The following is a 14,334-nucleotide window of genomic DNA, read 5'->3' as shown; positions in this document are numbered from 1 at the left end:
AAAATTATGATCCCTGGACTGCCATTTTTAAAAAACAAATTTGAAACTCGAACGAGAGGTTTATAAGTTTTCAAAATGGCTGCTGGAATTTTATACCGTGTGGAAAATATTGTCTTCGCGATTTTAACAATTTTTAGGTTAGATTTTTAATGATTCTTCAAAGCGTTGAAATCTTAAACGCAGAGATCGTTATTGCACGTCGTTTATATTCGAAACCATTGTAACTTTGCAGTTTTCTTTTATTGAGAGTTTTTTTATTAGTTTTGTTGAATCTTTTGAAATTGATAGTTATATGGAATATTGTTAACCGAGTTTCGTAACTGGAAATGAATTTTTTTTTTTTTCTTTCTTTTATCGATATAAAGTATATATAAAAGATATGTATCGTTTACAAGTGTGAGATCAAATTCCAATAAAAATACAAAGATTTACGAATATATTTTCAAGTTGATGTTTAATTAAATATGTATGTTAAATACATAAGGTAGATTAAGTTGTATATTTTGTTAATTTTAATATATTAATATTTATAATTTATTCGTAAATCTAATCTTTTGTGAATTAATATGATTATTTATAAATCTTTTGTGTGAATGTAACATTTGAGAATAAAATAAAAAAGAAAGATTAAAAAAGTTGAAAGAAAAAATAAATAAATTATTAAACAAAATATAATAAGTCTTTTCCATCCTTATATATCTTAATATTTTCATTATAATATTATAACAATCAATTATTTCCCATTATTGAAATCAAACATAATTAATTGTTGAAACTAAATATTTATTTGTCTACAGGAATACATAGAAATTAATGGTTTATATTTTGATATCTATTATGAATTCAAGTAAATTTATAGCTGTGTATAATTATTGTTTGTCTCTATATTATTTTCATTATAATATATCATTTCATTGAAGCATTTATTTTTGATTCGATTAATTATTCTAGTAATTAATCATATTTTCGTAACAAATTTTCTATTTTTTTATATAAAATAAAATTAAAGTAAATCACGATATACATTTATGAATTCGAAATATTAAAAGGATATAAGAGAATATGAATTTTCCATATTTATATTCTTTCATTTTATAGGAGAAATAATAAACGAGCAATGCAAAGAGAGAAAAGAAATTATTCTCAGAAATAACACGCATAAAACAATACAAAAGCTTTGGATAAAAAATATCCTTGACCAACCAATATACTCGACCTCGTCTTTAAAAGATTTGTTTCCAAGAGAAATAAGTTCGACATTTCTTTTTTCTTTTTTCTTTTTTCTTTTTTTTTTTTCTACCAATTCCTCTAACGAAGTTTCCCCAAACGAAACGTAATTAATCACGCTTTTTGTACTACGTTCTGGTTGTTCGAGTTCAGGGTTGAAATGCTATATAACGAGGATTTCGAAGCTTGGCCGAATATCGAGAAAAAAAGATGGCAGTTCAGGGTTACAAGGAACGAGGATGATTTGAAATACACATCAAGATAGAAAAAACATTTCTATGCATTTATACCACGTAGAACCGTATGATTTTCGACGTAAGACTAAAAAACAGATTTAAAAACAAAAGAAAAAAATTGGAAAAAGGAAGGAAATTCCCTTTTCACGATTTCTGATGTTTTCACACGATACATTCTTGTACATACATGTTTTACTCTTGTAAATAAACTATATGATCCGGACGAGTTGGTTCATTATCATTGAATATTATTTTCATTTATCAAATTGATTTAAGAATATTTATGAATATTTATTAATTGAGATTAAATTTACATTATCCTTAGACAATAACAATTTTTCTCGCAAAATTAAAACTAATTGTTAATCTCTAATTTTTTGATCGCTTTGTTTTTGAATTTTCAAAAATTTGCGAAAACAAACAGATCGTGAACTTTATTTCCCAAAGATTTTGACTTTGACTTTAAAGATATCTCCGAGGAAATTGATTGCGATTCGGAAATGATAGAAACTGGAACGAAGATCTGCCAAACTTGGAAAAAGATCGATAAGTCTGACCTCGATACGGTTCAACTTTCCTCTTCCCTTACGGGATACTTAAGGATGCTCGACTTTGAATTGTAATATTTCTTCTTACAGATCGACGTACGAGGATCGTTCGCGACTAATTTTATCATTCACGTGAAATTAAATTATACGATTAACTGCAATTTTGATATTAAATTTTAACAATTACTTTTTACATTAGTTGACACTTTACAACGAGATCCCAAAAGGTGGTTACATTTTATAAAAGTTATCTTGGGACAACACACTTATCCCATCTATCTCGAGAGAAATAATCTCATCGATGTGAAGATTAATATACACGAAATCTTTGAAAAAGCAGATGTTTTGGTAAACTTGCCATAGAATCGGTGGTATCAGAGGATAGAAAAACTTCGATGAAAGTTATAACTCGAGTTTTTCCAAGTTTTCTGTACTGAATATTCGTCGACTGTGGTTACTCGACAGCTGGCCATCATAAAACGAGCATAAAACGCCAAAAGTTGAAACTTTTAAGGATACGTTTCGAATGTTCTAGAATTAAATTCAACGTTTCTAAAGAAGAAGAAGAAAAAATCTTTAAATTTTAAAAAAAATCACTCGATTCAAACTTCCATCCAGTCATTTCTTCTTCTATTTTTAAGAACATTCCAACAAACTGGCTCGACAATACTCTTCATCAATCGCCACAACCCGGTCTTAAGACGTCAAGAAAGGCCAATCAATCGATTTTCGCTAATGGAATTAATCAACTTCTTCAACGTTCTCAACGGCTCTCGTTCGCCGCTTCATTTCGCTCATTCCACTTCCCCTCGAATTTCACGGGGTAAAAAAGGGGGTGGATTCGAATGGAAATCCCGTGGAATTCCACGGAAGATCGTGTCGCGTTTCGACGCGTGCCCATGAATCGCGCGGATCGCAAACAACGAAAGTTCAAAAGACCGGCGCCGAATGGATGAGCCCCGGTGCTCTTTTCAATCCCCGTTGGAATCGTTCTTTCTAGGCCCCGGTAATATTCTTCTCACGCTTCCAGATCGTGAATCTGAGGAGGAGACGGCAAGATGGTTGGCGGAATTAAACGAATGGATCCGTAAATAAAACTTTTTCGAGCGAGATGACGATGATAATAATGGAACTTATATAAAGATATGAAAATGTTATTAAACCACGTATTATTCGTATTATCTGTTTGTTTGAGAAAAATTTATAAATAATTGGCGAGTACTTGGCAAGTTGAACAAATTATCGCCGTTCTACATTTTGCTGCGCGTTTAATATTAATGGTACAGAAGAAAACGTGTTACTGTTCGTGCTATAACACTATATCCAATTAAAACACACGACCTAAAAATGCTAACGAATTTGTGTTGGCACCGTTTCACGTAGAATTCGTCTCTTGATCCCGGGAATTTATAATGATTTACGCGAAACATGGACACCCTAATTTCGATTATATTATAGTTCTGAAATTTTTTATAGATATATATTAAATTATAATATATTTTTGATTCGTATTCAAGCGAAAAAGTATCAGATTTCTGAAAATATAAATAAGATTTTATTATATGATTAAATCAAATATTTTACACCTTGTATAATATTCGTCAGATTTTCTTTCTTCCATTGTATTATATAATACTGATAGTACATCATTTTTATACACATTTCAACTTTTTTATAATCATAATTTAACTATATTTATCCTAAAGTCTGTTCGAGAAAAACACACGAAGCGTTAACCATCGGTTCGCGTTGTGGAGAGAAAACAACGCGATAAACAACACTCGTGTAAGTTTTCTCTTTCGTTGTCCAAAACTCTCGCCATCGTCAGAAACGCATCTCCATGGAGGAAAAGAAAGCAATCGAAATATTTCCCGCCAAGCGGATCCTTTCGGATCGGCCAGGTGAAAGTGAAGTGGCCTGATTAACGTTAATTAAGTTCGACCGGCAAACAACAGGCCGGCTCGCATCGCCGAATTTGGGATACCGGCTGGCTCGAATGCCCGTTAATCAGAGTGGCGTGTCCCTGCGTCTGCTGTTTCACAAACTCGCGGAAAATGTTGAATTAGCATTCATCGCAGTCTGGAATAATTAAGGCGACTCTCTCGTTTCGAGCAAGAATATCTCGTTGCTCTGTTTCTTCACTCTCCTCCTACTCTTGTACTTTCTTTTTCCTCTTTTCTTTTTATTCTTCTCTTTCCTTTGTGTTTTCTTTCTGTTTTATCAACAATGCGCCAATATCGAACGATTGTTTTCAGTCGAGTCGAATAATATTGAATTTTAATTTTGTTTATTTGTTTCATTCTTTTGAAGAAGATCGATTTATTTATATATATATAATAGCGATTACATTAATGTAATTAATGTAACGTTTGTTTTCGATATGGTTTTAATTTATTGTTTAATATCTTTTATTAACGTATTGCTCGTTAAAATTTTTCTTATTCATCGTGTTACATAGTCGACGTAATGAGTGAGACGTATTTTTTTTCGAGTTGTTAAATCATATTATTAATTTAATTATACACGAAAAATGCCTAGACGTAGGCAACCAGCCAACCAGTCAGCAAGCTAAGTTGGCCAGACAGCAGGGAATGTCCGTTAATGTATCACGGTGTCGCTTGTCTAGCGAAATCCCTAAATGAAAAATTTTCTAGACACGAGATATTTGTGTTATTAGATATAATATAAAAAGTAAGTTCGATCATATAAATATAATTACTCTCAATAAAAAATACAAGAATTTTAATATTCAATTTTATCGAATGGAATTAAAGTATTATGGAAATGTGTACGTATATTCTGTTTAAAAAAAAATTGATATTAATTCTCTTAAAAAGTATTTACATAACTAATAATTATTATCGACTACAATTCGACTTACTTTGAGCTTACTTAGTAGCGTTAATAATCGAAAAAGTGATTGAAATATCGCGTTCCGTTCAACCAGAGCAGAGAAAATATTCGTTCCCATTCTACTAAATATTCCAAAATCGCACTTCCCTAACCTATGCCCCTAACAAACGATCCGTGTCACGGGAAACGTGTATCGAACGGTAACAAACAATAAGAAATACGCGCGATGGGAATTTCGGTGACAGTGTCAAAGCCGAACTCAAAATAACCGCAAAATCCTGTCCGTTCCGTGAAAATATTTTCCTCTGAATTTTACGAGGCAAACCGTTTTACCAAACGCTTTCCAAACGCAAGGCGTTCCATTTTGACGGTTTAATATTCCTATGTATATATTTTTTATATTATTGTAATCAGAATTAAGACGCTTTAAAAATAATTATCTCGATTTTAACCAATTTTAACCAATACGATTGATTTCTTCGTAAGTGATGTGATCCATTTATTCTTTATTTCGAAAAACAATTAGATACTTATTAAAACTGTTTATTAACTGTTATTGCATCTTCTTATGCTATTTTTATCGATCTTTGCACGCTCATAAATACGGCCTATCTAAATTGGTTTCGATTCTTTCATACAAATACACGTATATCTCTAACTAATTAACTTAATTATCTTTAACGTTATTTTAATTCTAATCTAATTCACACGCGATAACTGCACGCGTGCATAGCTTTACTAACACATTTAACATTAATCCCAAAAACAAATCTACTCCTCTTTTAGTTTACTCGGCGGATAACGACAATGTGTGGCGCATAATATTTGCGAAAAATACTTTTTTTTGAACTACGTTTCGATACTACGTTTTTGTTCTGGGGAGTTATCGAGAGTTTGTGTTCTGGAAAAAAAAAAAATTCATCGTATATAGAGGGATCTCTTTGCTGGTCGAACGTTCTTTCGACAACGTGCATTGTTACGTCCCTATTGGATGATGATCAATGGTACAGCAATTTTAGTTTGTCGAAGGCAAGTTTATCGTAACCCCGGATATAGGAGGAAATTTGAGCTCGTGGATCATCTGAAAGTTGATTTCGGATTTTTGATGAATCTTTTTTTTTTTTTTTTTATTTAAATGAAAAAAAGACCCGATTAGTTTTCGTGTCATATTGTGCCAGAGTATAGGAATGTGATATTTCTTTTTTTTTGAGACGATTGAAGAATATTTTTAGAAATATTATTTATTAGAATATGGAGATTATATTGATATTTTAATTTAAACTATTAATGATGAATAGCTAATTATTCTCTTGATAATTTTATATTTTGCATTAAATATTTTAATGTTTATCAATGATGACATTGTTTGCAAGAAAAAATTTTAATGAAACGCAGAACAATACACTCTTTTAATACACATTCGTTTCCTTTTCGTTAAATGAATTCAAGAGGATGAAAATAACAGATTAGCATGTCAAAAATAAGAACAAACTATCTTCTTCATCACTTTAAAAATAAAAGTACAATTTTTTGAATTGCTTTCCAATCTGTCAATTAACTAAACTAAATATATCGTATTTAATTATTACAACCATTTCACATTATTCCTGTGCATCTCAACGATTTATAATCGCGAAAAAAGGGAAAGAAATTAGCATTGAAACGTATCGGGAAAATGGATAATTCGACGAAACGAAAGTTCATCAAACCGTAACGATGAACGTAATCGCGATCATTTCACGCATTTCGACAAGAGAAATCGGTTGATCGTGCGACTTCAGCACTCAGAATTGTCCCGGAGCAACGATATTAAGACCACTCTCGTTACGTGCTTGCGAGCATATAAAGGTGCTTAGCTAACCGTGCGAACCACCATTCGAAATCAGCAGGGGGAATTCTCGCGTACGTTCGAAACGATACACTCGCCCACTTTGATCGACGAACCGAGACTCGCAGTGTTACGCAAGCCTCTTCTGATGTCCCCCTTCTGGGGAATTAGATTATAACGACGCTCCGTGTTTAATTAAAGAGTTAGAATTTCCATTTCTGCCGCCGTTACTACGCGTGTGCCGTTCCTACGGTTCTTTAACTCTTCTGTTCCCACCGTTTTCGAAATTCACGAATGAAATAAATTTGATGAACGGATCAAAGTGCGGTCAAAGTGGACGATAAAGATTTTGATTTTGAAAGGGGAGGGGGAGATGAGTTTGAAATGAAAATTCAATTCGTCCCGCAATTCGTTTAAGCTTTATTAAAGTGTTACTGGGAAAAAATGTTATTTGTTGTTGAATACTTTTTTTTTTTTATCAAAGTATAAAATAAAATACATTGAAACGTGATACAGGATAAAATATGATAACGTATTAATAAATGAAATAATGAAATTTGCAATATGAAAATGAATTAATCCCATAGAATATTTATTTTAATAAACGTAACGGAATCGTATTGAAAGCAATTCAAAATGTTACGATAAATGAAGTTACGTATCAAAATGTTGGAAATGAAATTTTTGCGTAAAGTAGAAGAGAGAGAATATTTATAATTACATATAAATTTATTATTGCAATAAATTTTATATATATATATATATATATATATATATATATATAATAATTAATATAAAATTTAATAGGAGAATAAAAGTGCAAAATTAAAAAAAAATAAGAATCGTAATTTGGTTTGATAATAATTAATATATAATTTAATAAATTTAACAAATTATATCGTTTAACAGGTTTTCAATAAATCTTTTGTGTACAAATACATATCGATCAAAAATAGGTAGAATACAGATATGAGATATTTTATACTCGACCTCTTCTCCATTTTAATTGTATGCATTATTCATGCATTCCATCGATTTTTAACATTTCATGGCGTTGCAATAAATATCACCTAAAATTTTACCACTCTCTTAATGATCGTTTTAATATCTCTATACCTGGATCCCTGATAAAATTTATTTTTATTTATTTAAATTCTTTCAATTCTCGCTATCGATTTTTACAATTGTTGCTCAGTTTTACGAGAGGATGATGAGACTAAAAGTGAAATAATTTACGTAATCCGCAACAACATAATTCGAAGCATTAAAAAAGAAAGATTCGGATAAAAGTATGAAATGGAAATGTTATTTCTGGAACCCTTTTTAACGTTTCCCAACCGTTGAAAACGGGTGAAAACAATTAGTTTGGTGAATAGAATTTTACGATGGAATTTTAATACGTTGTTTATTGATGAACACTGGCAGTTTCGTGCGATATCATCGTGCCACTCACCCTACGTGATAAATGTTTTCGCACGTTTAATCTCCCGCCGATGGAATTTTAATGGTTTCCTTAGGATTAATTTTCCGATGACAAATGGAATTTTCTCCGAATATTGAACTGTGTTACTGAATTTTTCCACGCAATATTTTCCAGACACGTACATTTTTCCTTTTAACAAAATATTAAATTTCAAATATCGAATGTCTAAAAGGTCTAAGAACGCTTCAAAATTTTTATTCAAAATAGAAGATTAATTTAACTTACATTTATCCTATTAAAAAAAATATTTCAGACAAAAATGATTAAATGAGTTTCTTTGAAGGAGGCTACACTTGACGTTGTTATTAAAATTTTATTTGTCAATCGAGAGAATTAATAATTCAACAAGAGTTAGCAAATTTTCCTCTACTCTTCAAACTAATTAATCTGAAACATTTTTCTAAGAACGAGTAAAGTAAAAGTAAAGATACATCAGGTTTTTACATACTTTGTTTCGATGCAATTCAACCATCAAGATTTAAATTGCATACAAGCAAATCCTCTAAATCTATAATAGCTACTTCTCTACAAATACAAATCTCCTCCTTCCGTCAAAAAACTCTTCGACTCTTTTTCAATGTCTTCCCATCGATACTTTTCAACTTTCCAACCTTCCTCAAATCCTCCGGAAAATGTCTCGATAAATCCGCACCCGCTTGGCAATAACTATCGAGGTGGAAGGGTTAATGGACTCGATCGAAGTTCAAACAACGACAAGGGTTGGGAAATCGAGGCGACATACCGACCACCATAAACCAGCCGAAGAAACATTGACATACTCATTTTGACGTTGGCCCCAACGACAAATTTGTCGATCAATCCCCGGGATAGATTAGCTTCATTCCACCACGGTTCTAAATTTCGCGTGAAACGGGCGGACCCGTTATCGATCCCCTCGCAAAGATCGATCGGATATAATTTTCTCTCCCTCTCTCTCTCTCTCTCTCTGATAGGATAGAAATTATACGATTGTTCATACAATCGCGTTAAATGGCTACAAGACAATCGTTTCACGTTTGACGTGCAAACATGCTTACGCGGAACGACTGTAATACGTAAACAGCCACGGTCTCTGGTTGCGTTAACAGTATTCCGTGCGTAGTGTACATTTCTGGCTGGATTGCAGAGGGGATCCTGTTGAACGATGGAATCTGATTAGCGGAGACCTTGTCGCGTTCTTGGATAGAGTTGGTTTCTGGACTTGGGTCGGAGATAACAGGGGAGGAGGAGGAGGGGGGGACGAGTTGATTAAATATTTTAAAATGTATAATGTTGTGACTGGAGATTGGTCGAATGTAGATTCATAGAATTAGAATTTAGAAACTCGTCTAAACTTTTGTGAAACTTTTTTGAAAGTGTTTATCTTTTTGTTTTTTTTGTTTCTTCTCGTTTTGCGATGAGTTAATAAATTTCTCGAAAATTCTCGAGAATAATAGAAAGATGAAGTTTTAGAATTGGAAGTTTTTTATTTTGGTTTTTTATTTTGGAGAATTCAAACAATATTCTCTAAGTGGAAAATTGTTTTTTAATTTTTGGTGTCGAAGAACTCAGTATCCTTATAGTTCAATTAACTTCCTACATTAAAGCATTGTCTTTTTACAAGATTAAAAATCAAACGTGCTGCACGCTATGAAAGAATCTTTACAATATGTGTATTATTCGAAACATTCGATTGTTAAGTCTTAGAACGAACAACGGATATAATAAAGAGAAGCGAATTGGAAGGAATCCAGTTCCAGTAAAATGGAACGAACAACGGAAGCGGGACGTTTATGCAAGTGGAACGTGAAACGAGGATGAAATTGACTTAATTTAATCTTCAACGATCACCTTGCGAAATTTGTTTTGTTCTTTGGGTTACGTTAGAATTTTTTTTAGAAATTTAAAATTGAAAAACATTAAATAATAAATTGATATATAAGTATAATTTAATAAATAAACGAGAAATGGATAGAACGAGCAGATCGTACGAGAGGATCAAAAATAAAGCGAAATTTGTTCTCTGGAAATTTTCTTCTCATAAATAGGGATATACGAATTTCTAAAAAAGGGAATGTTAAAATAAAAAATAAATTTAAGTGTCCATCATAAGATAAAAAGTGCGTTTCGCGATATAAAGTTGATGTTAACAAATTAAAAACTTCGGTTCTTCTAACTTTTTTCTTTTTTTTTTCGATGCACTTACAGCAGCTTTGCAATTAAAAAGTTGTAAGTTAAACTTTCCCTGTGGAAGAGTATCGGCTCGTTGGAAGCCAAAGGGGAATAAATAAACGAGACGATATTAAAACAATTTCGAGGATGTTCGTATCCAGTGTACATTCCACGCGTATTTAAACATTCCCTTTGAAAGACGAAAAGAGGGAATAAATTAACAAAAAAAGCTTGTTTATTCGCGTCAAAGTGTCACGGTGCAAATTACTCCTCGTGGATGCCTATGAAAATTCTAAAGAGGAAATTGCACCTTCCAAAGTAACGCGATTTAATCATAAATATATTAAAATATTTTAATCTTCGAATTTTTTAATAAAATATATTTTTACGTGCACTCTCATTGAACTGAATTTATATGTGTTTATCAATTTAATAATTTAAGGACGATACCTTTTTACAAATGTCAAATTAAATTTGATTTTATTCAAAGCAAAAGGAATTACTTTTAAAGTTCTGATTTCAGCAGTGTTGAACAGAAAAACATCCATTAAATGCGAATCAATTGTATTATATTTGAACAAATTAATTTTTAAACAATTAATTTTATTATTCATATATTAATCAAGATTCATCTATATGCAAAATATAAAATATTTAAAATATATATCCATGTAAAATATGGATTGCCATTTTTGTTAAAAGAGATTCTATAATTGCTAACTATGCAACCAGAATTCTGTGTCTAATATAACTCAACGAACAGTCTTCACAATCGTGTACAAAATCAAAAAATCCTATATTATCAAAATGAACGAGATTTCTAAATCACTCAATTCTCAATCTTTTTTAAGATACGATCTATCCTCTGCATTTCTGCAATTCTAAACTTATTTAAAATATTTTCTTGCCTATTATCTTTCAATACTTTATCTTTATAACAATAATAAGATAAATAAATAAAAAAAGCGTTAAATAATAAGGATAACGATATCAATTCCTTAGAAAACACTTGGTAACCCTCTAAGAAACACTTGACAATCCTTAGAGATCCTTATTTGGCAAGCCTCCAAAAAATATTTGGCAATCCTCTAAAAAATATCTGATGATCCCTTAAAAAAAAACACTTGGTGACTCTTAGAAAATACTTGACAACTCGTAAGAAAGTTACGATCTACGAATTGAGAACCAGCATTCCCAGTGAAATAAAATTAACCTCGCTTCTGCTGTTAAAACATGATCTCGAGTCTGGGATTACCATACAAAAGCCTTTTAATTTCGAACGATTTTATAAGACGATGATTATCAACCGATCCTCTTCTCCATCAACAGCAAATTGCCTTTTCACCTTTCGATTTAACATCGATGTAACATCGGGGAATAGAGTTACGATTCGAGGGATCGTTCGATAAGATCGAGGGCCCTTCAGATTGGAGGGTTGGGGATGAAAAAATGATAAGATGAGAGAGAGAGAGAGGAGGGGGAGGAAAAACAATGATAGAAGGAAAGGGAAGATTATCTGACGAAGAGATCGACCAATCATGACGATCGTGGCTCGCAACCGATCGCCAGAGATCGTTTCCGGTATATTCGATTTCCTGCACGCGAGAGCCAGGAGGAAATTGATTCGAACGATGCGCCGCCATCGCTGCATTTCAAAGTTAGGCTTGGAAAAACGAATCCCTCTCCCCTCCCGGAGAAAAATGTAGAATCGAGCCGATGAGAGTTGACACCGGAACCCACCGTTGGACGTTCAAGAGATACGTCGTTTAATTATTATCTGAACGATTGTGTGGAACATTAGGAAGATTTAATAAATAAATAAGAGGTGAGAAATGTTTGTTATATAATTATGATTATTATCTTCTATTAGAACGTTAGAATAATGGATGGAACAAATTAATGATGATGATTATTACAGTGGTTGGAATTTTGTTTCATTCTATATAATCATTCGATTATTATTATTTTTTTTTTTTAAGATATCCTCTTTCATAATGGCAAGCACGAAAAATTCTAAAGTAGTAACAAAGGAAATCAATTTTCTGTCGTTACCAACGTAACAATGGAGACCACATCATTAAAGCGAAACAAACGGACCCTTACTGAAATTTTCTTTTAATATTGATTTCATGGATTATATGATTCTAATCGTGTTTCTGAAGTATAATAAAACTAAAGTGCAGTTCTACGTGAACTATAAACATTATATCATTATTTTATTCTACGAGTTTATCTCGTGTATCTTAACAATTTAAATTTTATTATATAATTGTTAATATAGTGTATATAGTCAATATTGTATGATTGTCATATTTCACTATTATTTCACAAATATAACCATTTTAATTGAACTTGATTTAAATGAAACTTGAAATATGAATGAATTTTTTAATAGCTCGAAGAATCATTGTAAATATACAAGTGCCTCACTCCTTATCACATTCTCCTTTTCTTTTTTTGTTTTCCTTAATCTAATAACTGTACTTCTTAGCTGCATTTTTTTTTTCCTCTCCCCTATTTTTCCGTAGTCACGATAAAAAGTAATCATAGCGTAGAAAATTGCCCACAATTTATGATGAATTTCAATAAGGTGTATGATAATTTAAACTTTTTTTCCTTTAAAAACAATTTTAAAGTTTTTTAAATATCTTTAAAAAAAAGAAACTTAAAATATAGATAAATGAATGAATACACAATCTTAATGTTACATTCTATTCATATTCATATTCGTATCGCCGATACAAGAACAATGCAACGATTGAGAATCTTATAGTAAGAGAGATACAAATCCATTCTTAGCATTTAGCTCAACAGAAGGAGGAATAATATATAATTGTATTTTTACATAACAAGTAAAAATTTAATCTAATAAGTATTTTACAAATCTTTTTATATTACATATCATAACTAAAAAAATTATTAAAATTAGATTCTTCCCACCTAATCTATTTATTATCTAATTGTACTTTTCATTGTCGAATTCGATCAATCATTAAATCAGAAAATAATAATAATAACAGAAAAAGCAAAACTTTTATTCCATTATTTTACTTCATATCTCCTATTATAAAAATTACGAAAAGTACACTTAAAACAAGAAAAACGAATGAATCGTATCCATTCTACATGCTATCACTATACATACGTTAAAACACACGATGAATTTCATAAAAATAATCGAATACTAATCAAAAAACTCTATCTATAATCAATCCCTAAACAATCTCGCGATAATTAAACACGTCAAAACACGAAAACCCGTAGTCGAGATTTTGTCGAAACGTATTCGAACGGAGCACGAATATTCGGCGTCGTCGTCGTAGAAACTGTTGCGGAATACAGATATTAGAGGATCATTTATCTTACTTACGCGATACCGGCCCGATGAGCCTGACCCATTACAGTCGCCGGGGAGTAAAATTCCTCCGGCCCCCTGGTCTAGTTTCTTCCTACGGTGGCGAGTAGTTGCCACCTTCGGGGATCAATATTCATTAGGGCGTGCGACTAGCTTTCTCTGCTCCCAACGGCTGTTCACGGTTCTCTGTACTCATCGATTAATAGTTGGAAGGTTTGATTGACCGATCGCCTCGCAAACAGGGTGTAGTTAATCGTGATGGGATTTGCGTGCATCGGCCGCCTCTGGTAATCGTTTTACAAGGGAGAAATATCCGTATGGGGGGAAGGGGGTGATGTATCGGCCCCGCGAAATGTTTCGTGCAAACGAAACTTTCCGCGTGGAGGAAACTTATTTCTTTTTTCTTTTTTTTTTTTTCTTCCTTTCTTTATTGATGCTTGAGAAAGTTCTTTTTTTGTTTCCAGATCTGTCTTTGTATTTGTAAAATGCTTGCGTTTGAAATGTTGAAAATGTTGAGATTATCGAAGGAAAAATGATGAGGTATGTGAATTTTTAAAAAAAGAAAGTTGTAATTGCAATAGAATGAATTTTTGTTATTATGGTGAGTACACACACATATATATATATATTTATCTAAAAACGATTAATTTATT

This window comes from Apis mellifera, linkage group LG14 (assembly GCF_003254395.2).
Source record: "Apis mellifera strain DH4 linkage group LG14, Amel_HAv3.1, whole genome shotgun sequence".
Lineage (NCBI taxonomy): Eukaryota > Metazoa > Arthropoda > Insecta > Hymenoptera > Apidae > Apis > Apis mellifera.
This window is presented reverse-complemented; position numbering follows the sequence as displayed.